The 16582-nt window shown below is 51.4% G+C and overlaps 1 protein-coding gene across 5 annotated transcripts in view; it reads left to right on the top strand.

Annotated features, from left to right (window-relative positions):
- C19H16orf95 (chromosome 19 C16orf95 homolog) overlaps window positions 1–16582 on the top strand; it is a 432052-nt gene that overhangs the window by 408266 nt on the left and 7204 nt on the right. For all 5 annotated transcript variants that reach the window (XR_009498961.1, XR_009498960.1, XR_009498963.1 and 2 more), the window contains one exon: window positions 7376–7534. The gene's annotated coding sequence lies outside the window, so the exon portion shown is untranslated. The remainder of the gene's footprint in view (window positions 1–7375; window positions 7535–16582) is intronic.

Raw genomic sequence — 16582 nt, 5'->3', positions numbered from 1 at the left:
GGGGTGCCTCTGCTCTCCCTGCGGGTCCCCCAGTTCTGGCTGAAGTCCCCAGCTCAGCCACTAGGAGTCGATCTGGGGGGCGTAATCTGTTCCCCAGGCACCTGGCTGCTTCAGGCCCCTAGTCCTCTGTGAGCTCACACAGCTGCAGCGCTGCCCCCTCCCCGTTAATTCCCACTGAGGGTAGACTCAGTGTGATCGCCCCCCTGCCCTGAGCTGATCCCTAGCAAGGAGGGCACAGACTCACAGGCCTGTCCTGGTTATTGCTGTAGAATCTGCTCCCCATGCTAGTTGGGGAAAGAAAGGAGAGAAAAAAGATGCAGTCTCTAGTGGGACCCCTGAAAAAGTCCTGGACCAACTCTCCACCATGAGGAGTAATCGCGAGCAAGCACGCTGCCCCATGCGGGACCCAGGAGAGGCTGTAAGCCCCAAATCGGCCCCACGAAGGGGCCCTGGTCGTCCCCAACCAGCGAGGCTCAGAGAGCAGCTAACCCAGGGGATTGCAAGGTCCAAACACATGCCCCTGCCCAGCGACGGGCACAGATGGCACCTCTGCACAGCCTGGAAGAAAGAGGACGTCGGCCTTTCCCCAGGGGAAAGTCTGTCCACTTCTCTGGGGCTCTGGAGTCTGCTGGTGGCCTTTCCAGGCTCATTCTTATCTCCGAAAATCTGGGCAAGGACAGGAGGAGGAAGCAAAGCTGGGCTTTTTTTTTTTTTTTTTTTTTTTTGTCTCTTATTGGAAGCTTCGGGGAAAGGGTTTGTGCAGGAGGTTGAAATTAACTAAAATGAGGTGGGGATTAGTGTGGGACCCCACTGGCCAGGTAATCCTGGGAAATGAGGGCCGACTTCAGCTCGGCACAGGCCAAGCCTCCCTTCTGGGACAAAATTAGACTTAAGAAGCCACTTGCTGATAAGGGTTAATCCGTGGCTAAACGGGACGGTACCAGAAGCAATTAACATTCCTCGACTCAGTTTCCCTTTGTCTGCAGAGCACTTGCTCAGGGAGCACAATCCCCACTTTGCTGCAATGAGTGCATCCACCCGACTTTCCATCCAGCATTGTCTCCCCGGGATGGGGACACGCTGGGGCCGCATTTAAGCTGCCGTGTCAGCTGGGTCACCCCCATCTCCCCGTGTTCTTGCCCTAAAACAGTGACTCCTGAGACACAGAGAAACACTGCAGATCAGCAGAAGGCAGTGTCAGGGATCTTCTGTGACGATCTCCAAAACAGGAATGGAATAAAGAAGCCATTTATGGACTGAGAGTCTGTGGTTGTCGAAGGGAAGACAGTTTTTCCCGTTTTTTGGGTTTTTCTTTTTTACTGACACTCACCCCTCACTACTCCCAAAACAGACCCCAAATGTCTTATCTCATTGGGAAAACTACAAAAAACGAGAAGGCCAAAGAAGATTCCAGAATGCAAAACCTCCAGAACATTCAAGTAATGATTAATGAGGAATAAAAACAAGTCAAAGAAGGAAGCCGGTCCACGTGCGAGCCTTGGATGGAGATGTGATTTCAGCACCGCGAGAGTTTTGTGTCTGATTTGGTCTGGGAAAAGAGAACTGGGGGTGGGGAGGGGAATGTTCCGGAAAATGAATTCTTAGTGGCTGTGAAAAGTGAAGAAGGTGGGGTACCTTCCATTGTCATAGATTATTACGTATTATTTATAGCTTATTGCTCGCTATTTGCCTATGATAGATTATTGTTTATTATTTAGTTATTATAGATTATTATTAAGCCCCTCCTTTAAATGAATGCGTCCCTTCACAGTGCCTGATTCCAAATTCTCGCCTATAATTGCACTATTCTGAGATTCAGCAATGACCCGAATGACAGCCCGGCTTAGTCACGACACCTGCTTGAGTGTAACAAGTCACTGCCACCCTGCTGGCTGCGTCCTGCTTCCCTGCTCCCCTCTCTGCCTGGGCACGAACACGACGTCTCCCACCGTCCTGCTGTGAAATTACAGATTGCCGGTATTTTCCCAGCCTGGTTCCGCCTGGCTCACCACACGGCCCTGTCACCATTTCCTCTAATAGCTGTTATGCGCAGAACTTCTTGATATCCAGCTTGAGTTTCCTTTGCCTCATTCATTCCATTCGTCTTAACTATGCTGCCCAGTACCACAGAGTAAGTTCCCACTTTCCTTGGAAGGAAAAGGTTCTTCTTCGTTCGTCCATCCAGGGCACTCATTACATGTTAATTGCAGATGAGAAATGTCAATAAACAGAGGGCATTTCAGTTTAGCAGTGGCCACTGTGAGTCAGAGCTAAGAGACAAGTGGGAGAGCTTGGCATCCGTTGAAACAGAAAGGTGAGGACCGCAGTCCTCATAGCCAGCGTCGTGCCACAGTTAAGGGGCTGGAAGCTCGGACACGCTCGCTCTTGCTGTGTCCTCACCACAACCTTATGAGGTCTGCATTACAGTGTCCACGTATCACAGATGTGGAAACCGAGGCTCAGAGAGCTAAAGTAATGTGCCCAGGGTCACACAGCTCAGAGAGAAACGAGCTCCTGACAGCAGATCCTTTCTACTACCTTCTGTAGATGATCAGAAAAGGATCGGATCATGGGCTGCTCTCCCGGTCCAGTAAATAGCTGAAGTTGTGTGTTTGTGTGAGACGTCAACGAGAGAAAGCAGGTGGGGCACCAGCAGGCTCAGGACGGCGTCCAGGACACCTTCGGGACGGCAGGTTCCCTCCATGCCTGGCACTGAGTCCTGGGCCTGCTGTCAATCCGTAGCCAGGCCCATGCCCTGGACTCACCTTCAAGTTTCCTTTGAAACCCGGAACACTTCTTAACAAAGTCAAGCCTGTTTCCTTCCTGGTTCTCATTTTTCATCCACGCTCATACCACAAAGACCCTTTCAGAAAACACCGTCAGGCACAAACCCACCAGCCACACCAAGAGAATTCGAGATAAAGTTGAAAAACCCCATTCACTGAGGCCAGGGCTTTTTCCCGTTTTCCACAAACCTGGCCAGGCTCCCAAGCCTGTTGCTCAGTGGTGTGTGAGCACCTCGTTCCTTTGGGTGGGGAGGGTGGGCAGGCTGCAGAGCCCCGGCAGACTAAGGAAGGGAGGAAGGGAGGAGCTGTGTGGAAACTGCACCTGAAGTAGCCGTTATGATGGTTCACGTCCACGGGGGCTGCCCGGAGCCAGACACCGCACTAAGAGCTGCTCACACGTCGTCTCCACCCTTGTCACCAACTGACACACTCGGCACTTAATGCTGTGTAACAAATGACCCTGAGATCGCAGAGGCTTCCAGTAGCAAATATGTGTTTCTTTCTCTCAGATCTGTAAGCCGGGTGGCTCTGCTGTGGGCCAGGTTTAGATCTGCTCCACGTGTTGCCTATTCTAAGACCAGCAGCTACACGGGCATGCTTTTCCCGTGACGGTGGCAGGAATGCTAGAGGGTGAAGAGGAATCCACTGTGGCTCTCCAGGTCTTGGTTCAGAACTCACATGCTGTCACTCCTGCCCACATGCCACTAACCAAAGCCATCACCAAGGGGGAAGAGAAGTACACCCCAGCCACAGTGACGGCCAGCAAGGTACAGAGGAGAGGCTGTTGTGAGCAGGTAACAGAACGGAGGAGGAACTGCAGGCTGACAGAGGTAATCCCTGTTGAGCAGTGGCAGGGCCAGTGGATGGCTCCAGAGCCCAGTGCCAAGGTGGACACTCTGAACTGGAGGGAAAGATGCTCCAGTATTCCAGGCAGAGGCCCTCACCGCCTCAGGGTGGCCTTCTAGACCAGAGCAGGTCCCTTTGTCACTGGACGCAGCAGAGGACAGACCTTTAGCTGGAGCCAGACTGCAGAGGTCCAAATCCTGGCTTTGTGTGGCCTCAGTTTCCTCACCTGTAAAATGGGAGCAACACTGCACCTACAACATAGGGTTACCATGGAGATTAAAGGGATTGGTGTTTATGGAATGCCAGAGGAGTGCCTGACCCACAGGAAGCACTGCATGAATTTGAGCAATCTCACGGAATCAAACAAAAACGCGTCAATCACTGCAGGCTGGGCAGTGAGAAGGCTGGACACGTGACAGTCCAGGCTGCAGGCGTCAGACGGAAGGACACTGGGGGCCCACTGAGCACCTTCCAGGAAACGTTCACGGGGGTCTTAAGGAGCATGAGACCCAGTCCCTTGTGTCTCGTCCACCTATGGGGGGAATCTAGCCTAGCAGTTGAGAGTGCTGGTTTTTAGAGTCAGTCAGCCTGGGCCCTGGTGCTCACAGTGTGACTTTGGGCAGAGACCTTGCACCCTCGGAGCTCGGCTTCCTCTTCCGTGAGTTCCACGTTGGGTCAGCGTCGCTGGGGATGAAACAAGATACAAAGCGGCAGGCGGGATGCAGGGAGGGGTAGCGGGGAGGCCCCAGCCGTGTGCTAGTCACGCAGATGCTCGAGGCACAGACATGCAGCAGGGCCACTCTCCTCCCTTGATTTCGTTTGTTTGGTGAGATACTTACTTTTCATAAAACACGTTTTCATTTTAACGTAAAATGAAATGAATCAATAAATGAATTTTTTATATGACTTAGTTTTATTTTCTAATGAGATAAATATGATAGGAAAAGCTCTTCAAGATCCTGAATCAAAGGACCTGCTGTATAGCACAAGGAAATCTACTCAATACTCTGTAATGGCCTATATGGGAAGAGAATCTAAAAAAAGAGTGGATATATGTATATGTGTAACTGATTCACTTTGCTGTACACCTGCAACTAACACAACATTGTAAATCAACTATACTCCAATAAAAATAAAAATAAAAAAATCCTGAATCATGTTTAAGCGTGTCAGGTGTTCCTGGGATTAAAGGTTTGAGAACTGTTTGTTCTAAGCAGTGATTCTGAAGCCTGGCTGCACACACTGGGATCACCTGGGTCCAGCGCCAGGGTATGTGATTTAATCTGTCTGCTGTCGGGCTCAGATGCCAGGATCTTCAAAGCTTCAGGTGATTCTAATGTGCTTCCGAGCTGAGAAACCAGATCCAAGGCCCTTGAGACTCCAGGTTGGAAATGCAGAGTCCTGGGCCCCACGCCAGACCTTCCAAATAAGCGTCTGCATTTGAACAAGAGCCCCAGGAAAATTGCTCACAGAGCGAAGTTCAGGAGGTGCTGCTTTAGATGATCTCTGAGCCCCAAACTCCGATTGCACGCTGTCTGTTGTCAGCTCTCTGTCTTCCACGACCACGGTTGCCGTGGTTAGTTTTCCTTTCTGCAGTCAACACATGGGTTGTTTTAAAAGAATACCAGGTTAGACCCTTCAAAATAAATAGAAATGATTTTGTAGTTACAGACTGTATAGATTACCCACAACTAGTAACTTCTCTCTCTTTACGTTCTCCTAACTTAAACACAGCCAAAATATATTTACTCTTCAGCTGAGGGAGAGGGAGAAAGGGCTGACGGCTTGTTTTCAGCGTCCTCTCTGAAGGAGAGTGAGTTCCTACCCCTTAACTCTAGAGAAATGCTTCTTTCAACCAGGGGCGTGTGCCATTGTTTTAAAGATGTATCATCTCTTGGGCTTCCCTGATGGAGCAGTGGCTAAGAATCCACCTGCCAGTGCAGGGGACACGGGTTCAAAGAAAAATGGGCAGCAAACAGAGCTGTAACTGTGACTGAGCCCATCCCATCAGTATTCCTTCAGGTCTTGTGATTTGATTCCAGTCGTTTACGTGTTCCTCAGTTTCCCTATTTGTGAAACATTTCCATTGTGACAATCTGTTAATAAAATGCCACATCTTTCAAAAAAAAAAAATGGTCCAGGAATATCCCACATGCCGCGGAGCAGCTAAGCCCGTGCGCCACAGCTACTGAGCCTGCGCTCTGGAGCCCGCGAGACACAACTGCTGAGCCTGCGTGCTACAACTACTGAAGCCTGCGCGCCTAGAGCCCGTGCTCCGCAACAAGAGAAGCCACCGCGATGAGAGGCCCGCGCACCGCAACGAAGAGTAGCCCCCGCTCGCCGCAACTAGAGAAAGCCCGCGCGCAGCAACGAAGACCCAACGCAGGCAAAAATAAATAAATAAATAAAATTTTAAAATAAAAGGCATATCATCTCAGCAGTAAGATTTTCCCAAGAACTTTTCACCGTCCAAGGAGGTGGCTCTGGTTCAATGATAAGAGCTGTCCTACATGGAAAAACACCAACTGACTCTCCAGCTCACCCCGTTAGGAGCTGTGTGACCCTGGGCAACTCACGTCGCCTCTCTGAGCCTGTATCCTCAACAATCAAATAGTACTAATCCCAAGTATCTCACATGGGTGTGGTGGAAATGAAACAAGCTATCAAGTGTAAACATTTCAAGAGCAGAGTTCAAGATGCATTATTGTTTTGTATTATTATTTTAACTGTAAAGTATGATTGCAGAGGGAATGCATGTTCCATATACAGACTTCAAGGGGAAAAAAACACAGAGAAGTGCAAAGGATGGAACAAAAATTGCCAGGAATCCCATTCCAGTGTTTAAAAAGCTTGTCAAACCCATGAGGGGGTAGAGAAGTGTTTACTACATCACTCTGTAAGGAGTCCTGGCTTTGGTGGCTCCACGTTCACGGGCACACGTGCCCGTGGGTTTATGCGTGAGTTGGGTTAACACGGCAGTGTGCAAAGCAAGGGCTGGTTGAGCTCTTCTGTATGTTTGAATTAGTTCCGTATTATAAATGGAATTTTGAAAATTAATCTTACGGTATGTTAATTTTTGAATAAAAATTTTGTAAATGGCAAAAGAAAAAAGAGCAGGGATTCTCTATTCTTATTCTCTTAGACATGTCTAGCACATTTAATGCAAGTGTTCTGTTCATATAGTGACTGTTTCTCGGGACTTAAAGCTTCAGAGATGGGGCTGCCGGCACCTTCAAAGGCTTGTCAGGCTCCTAAGGGCCTCTTCGTTTGCCCGATGTTTCTTTCAGGGAGTGAGTCTTAGATTTCTTGAGCACAGGGTGGCAGGGGCAGAACGTGTGGGGTACCCTCGAGTGTCGGGGTGTCCCTTTCCTGCTGGGAGTGGGGTGACAGCAGCCAGCGGTTAGGGAGTCCCCAGCAGATGTCGGGCAGCAGGCTCGGGCGCAAAGCATGGGCTCCATCACTCATACGCAAGTTTGTGCTAATGGATGTTGCTGCCTGGTTTACAGATGACTTTTTAAAAAATTTCGTTTTATATTGGAGTATAGTTGATTAACAGTGTTGTGTTAGTTACAGGTGATTTTTCAGCTTGTCCAGTTAAACAACTGGCCCAAGTTTACAGTGAATTAAGTGGTACAGTGGGCAAACTGGTTGTGAAGACAGGTCTGCAGGCTCCAGAGGCCTGGGCGTTACGTGACTCAGCCTCTCTGCTGAAGACTAACCTCTGGATCCTCACTTTCTAACAGGGAGGCGTAAGCCTGACAGACTCCACCTCCTGCTACACTGCGCTCTACCCCCTGGACAGTGGCGCCCCGAGGAAAGGGTCCATTTCTCCCCATCTCTGCGCCTACACAGCCCCGCACACACGTGGGCCCGGGTGATTCCTGGAGGAAGCTACCTCTTTGGTGAGTAAGATGCCGGTCGGTTAGTGTCACGGGTGGCGTTCCTTCCCTCTGTCTTCACACGTTGCTTTAGTGTCATGGCTCCTCCTGGTCTAGAGGAAAGGTTTAGGAGTAAAACACAGAACCTTGGACAGCCCCGGGCCCACCATTTTTAAAGGAAAACTGGTGTGAGAACTTGTTTTTCAAGCTGGCAAATGTCGTACAAACGAAGAGAGGTGAACGCAGAACTGCTAGCTGTTATATTGCTTCTCAGGACATCCTGACACCAGAAGGGTGTGGTCAGTGTTTGGACATTGGCTCTGGTGTGTCTCGACTAGCTGGGAAAACTGTCCTTGAAGGACCATAAACAGATCTGAGCGCTAACATCATGGGAGTCCTTGCCATAAACTTTTTGGTCTGGTGTCAGTGTCCCAAGGGACAGCTCTGAGTCAGGCAGAACGGCCAAGTCACCAGACCCAGACTTGTAAAACCGCAGGGCCAAAGAGGCCGAGGATGATGTATCAGTAAGGAAGGGCCAAGACACGCTGAAGTAACAAACAACCCCCAAATTCTGAGGTTTGCTTTTTTATTTTTTTTTTAAATAAAGGCTTATTTCTCATTCATGGGGCAGGTCCATTGTAGGTCGGCAGGGACCTCTGCTCAATGACTTGATCATTCCAGTTGCCCTGTGAGGGATGGGGGATGTGGAGGGTCTCATGGCAGCACTGAGGCACCCCAGCCCAGAAGTGACCCATTTCTCACTGGCTCATGACTCACTGGCCTGAACTAGTCACCCAAAAAGGCAGGCAGTGCAATCCTACCAAAATCCTGGACAGGAAACTACTGGAAATAGTTGGCAAACACAGCACATGTGGATATGACAACCACATGTAGCAGTTAGATTTCTGACCGATTGCTAATGGCTCACAGAGAGCGGGGTTGAGAAGGGTTCAGAGGTCTGCTGGAGAACATGAGCTGACCAATAAGCCATGCCTGGGGTGGGTGCTGGCCTGGGGTTGTATGTTCCAGGGAAGTGCCACTCTGGCCAAGACCAACCTCCTCGTCTCACTGATGAGAAACCTGGGGTTCCAGAGGGAAAATAGCAGTACAGGTGACAAAGCTAGTTAGTGGCAGAGTGAACTGGAATCCAGGGTTTGTTTCTCCTTTCAGCTTGTTTATCGTGCTACTACTTCTAGGACTCAGCCGAAAAATCAGACCATTCAGAGTTTTCATTTCCTCCCTCTGTTACATACCAAGGTTCCTTTTCACTTGTTAAAAAATAAAAAAAGCGGTGCGGTCACTTTGTGACCCATTCCTCTCTCTTCTCAAATCTGGAGGCACTGACCCAGGGGGGTCACATTGAATGCTGGGTGTAGAGCTGTTGATGTGAATGAAAAAAACAAACAGAGGAAGAAGATCTGGCTGCATCTCCGTTGTTTGTTTGCAAGACTGAAACTGTCCTGTCCTTATTTTTCAGTGGAGGGTCATGTGGCTCAGCCACACGCTGGCATTTGGGGCTGTAATTCCCACCAAATGAGTCAGCAGAGAGAAGAGCACAGAGTTTTTCAGCAGATATCTTTGAGTTGGTGCCCACTACCACTAAAAAGAAGTCCTGTTTATTACGCGACTCTGTAATAAGTGCAAAGCCCCGTACACCCCATACCCAGGGTCATCAGCGTCCCTGGGGCCTGACCTCCCCCACCCCGCCACCGTTAAGGGTAGACACAGCCGGCTCGTTCCAGCACGGGAACACTCACTTGCTTCCTTTTCGGAGGACAACATTGGCAGCACTTCTCAGTACTGGAACACCCATAAAGACCTTTGGAAACTGTGAGTTATATTCCACCCTGGGATCCTGGAAGAGTGTGCGTATGCACCTATACACACGCATGCACACGCACGTGTGCCCACGTGCCCGTGATGAGTATGTGCTGCAAACACGTTTTTGTCCACCTCAGGCAGGAGCAGCTTCAGCTACAGATACGGCCAGCCGCAGCCTGCCTGCTGGTTCAAGCGCTGGACAACTGGGGCTGAAATGCCACTTCCAGCCCAGAAAAGGAGCCCGTCCATGGCTTATTTATACTAATGTGTAAGTGACTGACCCTGGTTTGTTGGAACAAGTCTCAGTAGGGCGGCGCTGCTGAGAGTGCAAAAGGTCACAGAGGGTTAAAGGTGTGTTAAAGGGGAGAGGGAGCTGCATTAAAATAAGGGAGAAAAAGCACAAACAGGAAGTGATGTAGGACGGAAGGCAGACTTTTCTCCTATCAGACACTTGCCGAGAACCGACGTGGATCTCATCATGGCTGTGGTCTGAGCTGAGACCCATCCAATTTCTCCTCACTGTGCTTGCTTGGCTGGAAAGCTTCCGGTTTGGGGCTGTACTAGCCCATGGGCTTGGTGTTGTCCCCGGGCTTCTCTGTCTCTCAGACCACCCCCAAAGCACACCTGCGTCACCCAATTTAGACAGTCTTTTGCAAGCAACAAACCTGGGCTCCCAAAACCAAACCTCGTTCTTTGACGTGTTGTGTTGAAATAAAAGGCAACCTGCAGAGGGGTGTTGGGGGCGAGAGCGGAACGGGGTGTGATGAAGGACGCCGGGAATGAGAGCTGGGTCTCTCAGAGTCCCGGGAAGGTGGAGAGAAATCCACGGAAGGGGCCTGGCCACAACCGCATTCAGGGTTACTTGAGTCTTTGTGCCTTTTCCCTGAAGTGCAGCATCTCACAAGACTAAAAATGTATCATTATTCTCAGGCATGGAAAAATAAATTGGGGCTGGTTTGGCTAATGCAACTCAGATGCGGTGCCTCTCCTCCCTTCTGCTGGAGCTGCGAGGCCTCGGCCCATATCTGATCTGGAAGAAAACCCACATCTCAGGGGCTCTGATACGCATCTCCGCTCAAGCATGTGTGTGTGAGCGCGCCTGGCCACCCGCCGATGTCAGGACATGTGCTTGGAGGGAGGCTGGCGGAGTTCTGCGGGGGCAGCCCCAGGGGGTGATGGACCCGTTAAGACGGCCCAGGTAGGATACAGGTGAGCTGGGCCACACCCCTGGCCGTCTGCTGGCCCAAGGGATGCCCGTGAAGCCCGTCTCTCATCGCTGCACGCGGTGGAGAAGGCCCTGGGTGGTGCCGTGCACCTCTGGGAAGCAGTCCCAGCAGGCATTTCACCTCAGCCCCCGGTGGTGAGGTCTGCAAAGACCGTGTTTCCAAATAAGGTCGTATTCACAGGTTCCAGGGATTAGGGCTTGAACATATCTTTTTGAGGGACACAAGTAACCCAATATGGAGCTCTCAGGCATATTCACTCATTTAATACTCACAACAGCCCTATAAGGTGGTCGCTACTGTTATTTGCATTAGACAGATGAGGAAGAGAGGCTCAAAGAGGCTAAGTTCCTAAGCCAAGATCACTCAGCATTTCAACATGCGGAGGCGGGGCTTGAACCCAGGCAGAATGCTCCAGATAGCTTGGGGCTACTATGCATAGTGCTGCTGTGCTCACCCACGCACAGGACTTTGTGTGGACATGTGTTCTCTTGGGGTAACATCTAGAAGTGGGTGTTACTGGGTCATATGGTGAGTCTGTATTTAACTTTATAAGATAGGCCATCCTGTTTTCTTCACAATGTGTGAGAGTCCTTGTTGCTCATATGTTCGCCAGCACTTGGAATTATCAGCCTTTTTAACCTTAGTTGTCCTTGTGGCCGCGTGGGGATATTTCATTGGGGGTGTGATTTGCATAAAATGAGTGCACAAAATAAGATGCAGAGTAAACAGAGAGAGAAAAAGAAACGAATCTAAAGCATTCAGATCAAGCTTCATAGCCAGGAGGAGTGCTGTACAAATACTGAGTTGTGACAAAGTTTCATCTGTGATGCAATGAGAGCCATGAGAAAAAACAGCCAAGGGGCAGGAAAACCAACAGAAACCACAGCTCTCGCCATCACAATTCTCTGTGAATTCTTTTCCCTGCTCCGTTCCCTGCTTCCTAGTCCCATGTTTGGAGGCTTACCTGTCAATTGGAGCCCCATCTTGGCCACAAAGAGGGTCCCTCACCTTCAGAAGAACCTGCAGCCTCGGAGAGCTGGAGAAATGGGCCACCTGGCCCCGCAGTGCGTTCTGAGGAATCTCCGACTCACCGACATCCTTGGCTCTCGCCCATCCCTGCCTCGCTTGCCCACTCCGCAAGGGGTGCTGACGGGGACCATCTCCCACAGAAGCAACGTGCACGTGAACCCTTGTGCCAGGATTTGCTTCCCAGGAAACCCAAACTAACACGGGACCCATTGACCGGAAGAGAACAGAATATGTGAAACTGAGCCATTCTGAACAAAAATCCACAGCGTACCGTCATATTCACAGAAGGTACATGGTAAATGCAAATGAGCATGTACACATCTTGGTGTCTCATGGACACCAGCCGTGCAGCCTCATATGGGGAGGTCACCAGCCCTCCAAACACAATGACACATTTTACGGCCAAGCGTCCTAGCGTCTGTTGGCCTAGACACACCCTCTTACCCTTCAGGAGGAAGTGGTGGCCTTCTCCACTATGCGTCACTTGAAAGGAACTCTTAAAATACCATCTGAATGAAGAGCCCACCCAGTCTGCCCTGGCCACCCGCAAGTCCCCACATCGCATCTATGGCCGACTAGACCTTCATGGCAATGGTCACTCTCTAAAAATAGAAGCCCCTGCCCCGCAGAGTCTGGGGAACCACAGGAAGCAGTTCAAAACCACTTCCAGTGGCCATTCTGCCTCCAGTAAGTTAGGAGTAGAAGTGGGGCTGCTGTTGGATTAATAGGTCGTTTGCCTGGGTCATCAATCAAGGTGGAGCAGCCCCGCATTTAGACGAGCTGCAGGGGGAGCGTGCGCCTTGTGCGCCTGGGCGGCCAGGTCCATTCCCAGTCCTTCGAACCCCGCGCCAGCACAGGCGTCAGCAAAGTTCCTTAAATTGCAGGAAATGAACTGCCTCTTTAAATCCCTGCAACAGTTCCACGGGGCAGCCCTGCACCCCCAATGGCAGCTCCAAACAGATTTCTTTCAGTCCTGGATTTGACCTAACTTCTCCCCACTCCGCAGCTGCTTGTATTGTATTGTATTGTGTTGTGTTGTGTTGTATTGTATTTTTCAGCCAGCTGTACACGAGGAGAACCTCAACAGCTGACCTCAGCAGTGTGGTTTTTTTCTGTTGTGTGTTTTTGTTTTGCTGCAGTGCTGCCGACCTGAGGCTTGCCTCACACTTTGTAAAATTCACAGCAGCCGTATAAGAAAATACCAAGTTTGTCAGCTAACCCTGGTCTTTATTACTGTAACCGCTGTAATGTCAGCCAGCTGGGATGGTCCCAGCAGCCTGACACCCATCTGGGGGCTGGATGGGCCGGGCCTGCCTGACAGGGCTGGTGCCTTCCAGATGAGATGCCAGCTTCCACGGTGACGGAAACAACGAGGTCTTCACCGCTCGCTACTGCTTCTCTTAGGACAAAATGCAGAGGGAGGGAATGTTTCATTGGTAAAAGCCACAGTCAAAGTTAAAGCCCGAGTGCTCGCCGTGGCTGTACCCCACAATCTCGTGGGCAACCCCCTCCTCTGGTCAGCCGCCGCTCACTAGATTCCAGGCGCCAAGACACTTCCGTGCAAATGACAGCTCAGGTCCCTTGTCTCTAGGACCTGACGTCTGGGGTGGGGCCAGGAGACCAGGAAGAAACAAATTAAACCACTCCTTAAATAAGCCTCAAAAGCAATCGTGCAATTAAACAGATCAACACAAACAAAACAAAGATGGCTCAGCGGGCTTTCCCAGGCCTGGCAGTAGGGTGGCGGGGGCGGGGGGTGCTGGATGTAATAGTTTGTGAGGATGAAAGGTAGGGGACGTCTGTCCCAGAGCATGTTCAGGACCCGGAGCCGTTAGGGACCCTTCAGCCTGGACAGAGAAAGAGGGAAATAAAATGAAGTAAAAGCATTTACTGAAAACGGCGGCCAGGTCCCTGTCCCCATGGCCGCATCACTGCTCGTGTTCTGTGGCCTCCTTATATCCTGGCCCTTTTCAGGTGGGAGATTTGGGGCCCTTTCCATCCATTTATCAAGGAGGCACTCATTTGGGGGAGGACCCTCCTCTTTGGTGCATTTAGACCTGAGCTTGTGGAATTGAGGAGTGGCCTCCGGCTCTGATGCACAGGAAGTGCAGACTCGGGGCGCTGGGAGTAGAGGGAAGAGGAGGACAGACCCTCGGAGGCCTGTCCTGGGAAGCTGGACCCAAAGCAGGTCCTAAAACAGAGGAGAAGCTCTGGTCTCCTCCCCTCCACGGGCACCGCATGCGGCAGGCACACAGTGACACGTCTGTTACTCACATGAATGCCTGCCTGTGTTTTGACCAAGACTTAGGTCATATTTGAAGTCTTAGCCCAGGTTTTCCACAGGGCAGTGGGCGCTCGGGGACAAATTTAGCCTCCAGTGAAGGAGCAGAGTCTTCCAAGGCTGGACGCAGAGCCAGCGTTGACCCACGGAGCGTGCGCAGCTGGACGCGCAGCCGTGTCGTCTCCAAGCCTGGCCTTTTCTGTCTTCGCCGTGAGGTTTCCCAGTTTCAGCTGCCTCTAATGACCTCCTTCCCGATGTAAGACTAAGCCCATTTTATTTGTACCATATGTCACAGATGCTGGTATGTGGCGTGGTTTGAGAAGGCTAAATCTGCCCATTGATTTGGGGTTTTTAGGGACCCTTATCGGGCTGGGACGGCTGACCGCTCTCCACCCGTCATCTGCGTATCCACAGGGGGCCTGCGGCGGAGTCACAGGGTCAGGCTGTCTGTCCCCCCAGATGTTTACAATCTCAGAGGGGCTGGAGCCAGAATCCAGAGTGGTATTCGGAAGACAGCAGAATTAGGAAGGTCTTTCTTGTTTGTTCCCTAAGATGCTCAAGGCTTGAGTTCCCAGGCTTCTGGATCGAGGCTGGCTGACTGGGCTCCAGCCCCTCACAGGCCGGACCGTCCAGAGCTTAGTGTGCAGCTCCCTCCCGGCATCTCGGCAGGAAGTGGTCTGGGAGGCTCTAACGCACCATCCAGCGGCATGATGACAGCGGGGGCGCTGCTGGGCCTGGCTTAGGGCCCACGGGCTGTGAGGGCCATTGCAGTGCTGGAGGGACCACCCAGTGGAAGGCAGCCCTAGACCGGGCAACAGGCTGGGCAGCAGGGGGCTGGGAGTGGGGCTGCAGGGTCCCTGCAAGACAGCAGGACCCAGCGCTGAGCTGTAATTAGTCTCCCCAGGAGGCCAAGGTCACAACGAAGGTCTAGTCCCTGAGAAGAAGGGGGAAGAGGTGGTGTCTGGGCTGACACCAGCCTGGGGTTTCCCTTTTCAATACAACTTTTGGTGTGTATTCAGTAAGTCAAACTAACAGCACTTCTCCATCACCTGATCTTCTAAAAGCTGGCAGACTCTCTTACCATTGTGTTTCTGGCTCCCCTTCCTGAACCTTTTGAGAGATTTTGCGTCTTAGAAGAAGAGTGAGGTGCGATCTTGGGGGCATGAATATTTACGGCCATTACGGTCATGGCTCCATCCCAAGAGGATGCTTTCTCAAAGCTGCCTTTTGGTATACAGTGACTCAGTGAGCCCTCTGATGATTTGGGGTCTCACTTTTATTTCGTCTAAATGTAATCTTGTCATTCGTCCGTAGGAGCCTAGGGGACTGTCATCAAATAAAAGAGACATGCCCAGCACATGGTAGGCACTCGGCACTTTGTGGAATATATGAATAAATTATAAAGTAAAAAAAAAGGAAGCATTTGACATCTACATCTCAGAGTTAGGCCAGATACCCTGTTATTTAAATGGAATAACAGGTACACACCACCACATACACGTGTGCATGCGTGTGCAAACACTCCTTCCCTCTTTCTCTTCCACCTTTCCAGCTCTGCTTTAGATTTCTCGATTGTCAGTCCCTGTCACATCCACTGATTGTTTTGGTTTCTGTTCCCTTTCTAACTGCCCAAGGGGCTCAGAACTCCAACAATCCCTTCTTTTCACTGCCTTCTTTTGGGGGAGTAGATGGAAGGGACTGAAATTGTGGGGGGATGGTAGGAGACACATTAATAAAGAGGAAACCACCAAAAAGAAAAAAAACCCTCACCCACACATATGCACACACTCCTACACTCACCCATAGAGGCCGTCTCGCACGCACACACGCGTGCACACTCAGACGAACACAGTCGCACGCACTCACTGCTCTTTTACCTTCACCCTCTTCACTCTCCGTCATGCAGTCATCACCCCCTGCACACACAGCGGAAGCTCCAGAAGCCTCCTGCAGGGACCCCGAGCCTTGAGTGGCCCCCAAGCACTTGGTAAAACACACTAACCACCTGTGCTGTGGATAAACGCATGCGTGACCACGTGGGGGACAAGCTCGGTGCCTGGGCTGGCGAGTGTGTGTGAGTCGGAGTCAGGCACAGGGGAGGGGGTTCAAATCCCACTCCCTCTGTCACTGACTCCCTGACCCCCCAGAGCCCCCTCGGGTGCAAACAGGGACACTCAGGGAAGTACTGGTGGTCGTGAGAGTAGGAGACGGTGCCCGGGGCTGGGCGCACTGACTGCACACCGCAGCTGCAGGTGGCCGCTCGCACAGCCTGGTGTGGGGCTGCCCGAACGGCGTGAACGCATCACGTTCACGGCTGAGCATGTTTGTGTCCCCTCACCGCCCCCCCGCCCCGTGCTTAACAAACTGCTGAATCAGCGAGCAGGCGGCCCTGGTTCTCAGCTCTTGCCCTGCGTTTCATCTGCACGGGCGACTGTGCCGAGCTTCAGGCCACCACTCCTCATAGTCGAGAGGCTCAGCCCTTGCCCTAAGGGACAGAGAGAAAAGAGGTAACATTGACCTTTTTTTTCCCTGCTTTGCAACCTCAGTGAAGCACTTCCTTTCCCCACCCCCATCCAGGAAGGGGAGACCATTACTCAGTTTCCAAAGTCTGAGCTCTCCTATACCTGCAGGGTGGGCCCAGGGCCCAGGGGGGGTTGACACTGCCTCGGGGTGGGAAAGGCTGTGCTCTCTCCCGGGAATGCACTGGCCTGCACT

The sequence above is a fragment of the Balaenoptera ricei genome, chromosome 19 (assembly GCF_028023285.1).
Source record: "Balaenoptera ricei isolate mBalRic1 chromosome 19, mBalRic1.hap2, whole genome shotgun sequence".
Lineage (NCBI taxonomy): Eukaryota > Metazoa > Chordata > Mammalia > Artiodactyla > Balaenopteridae > Balaenoptera > Balaenoptera ricei.
This window is presented reverse-complemented; position numbering and strand designations above follow the sequence as displayed.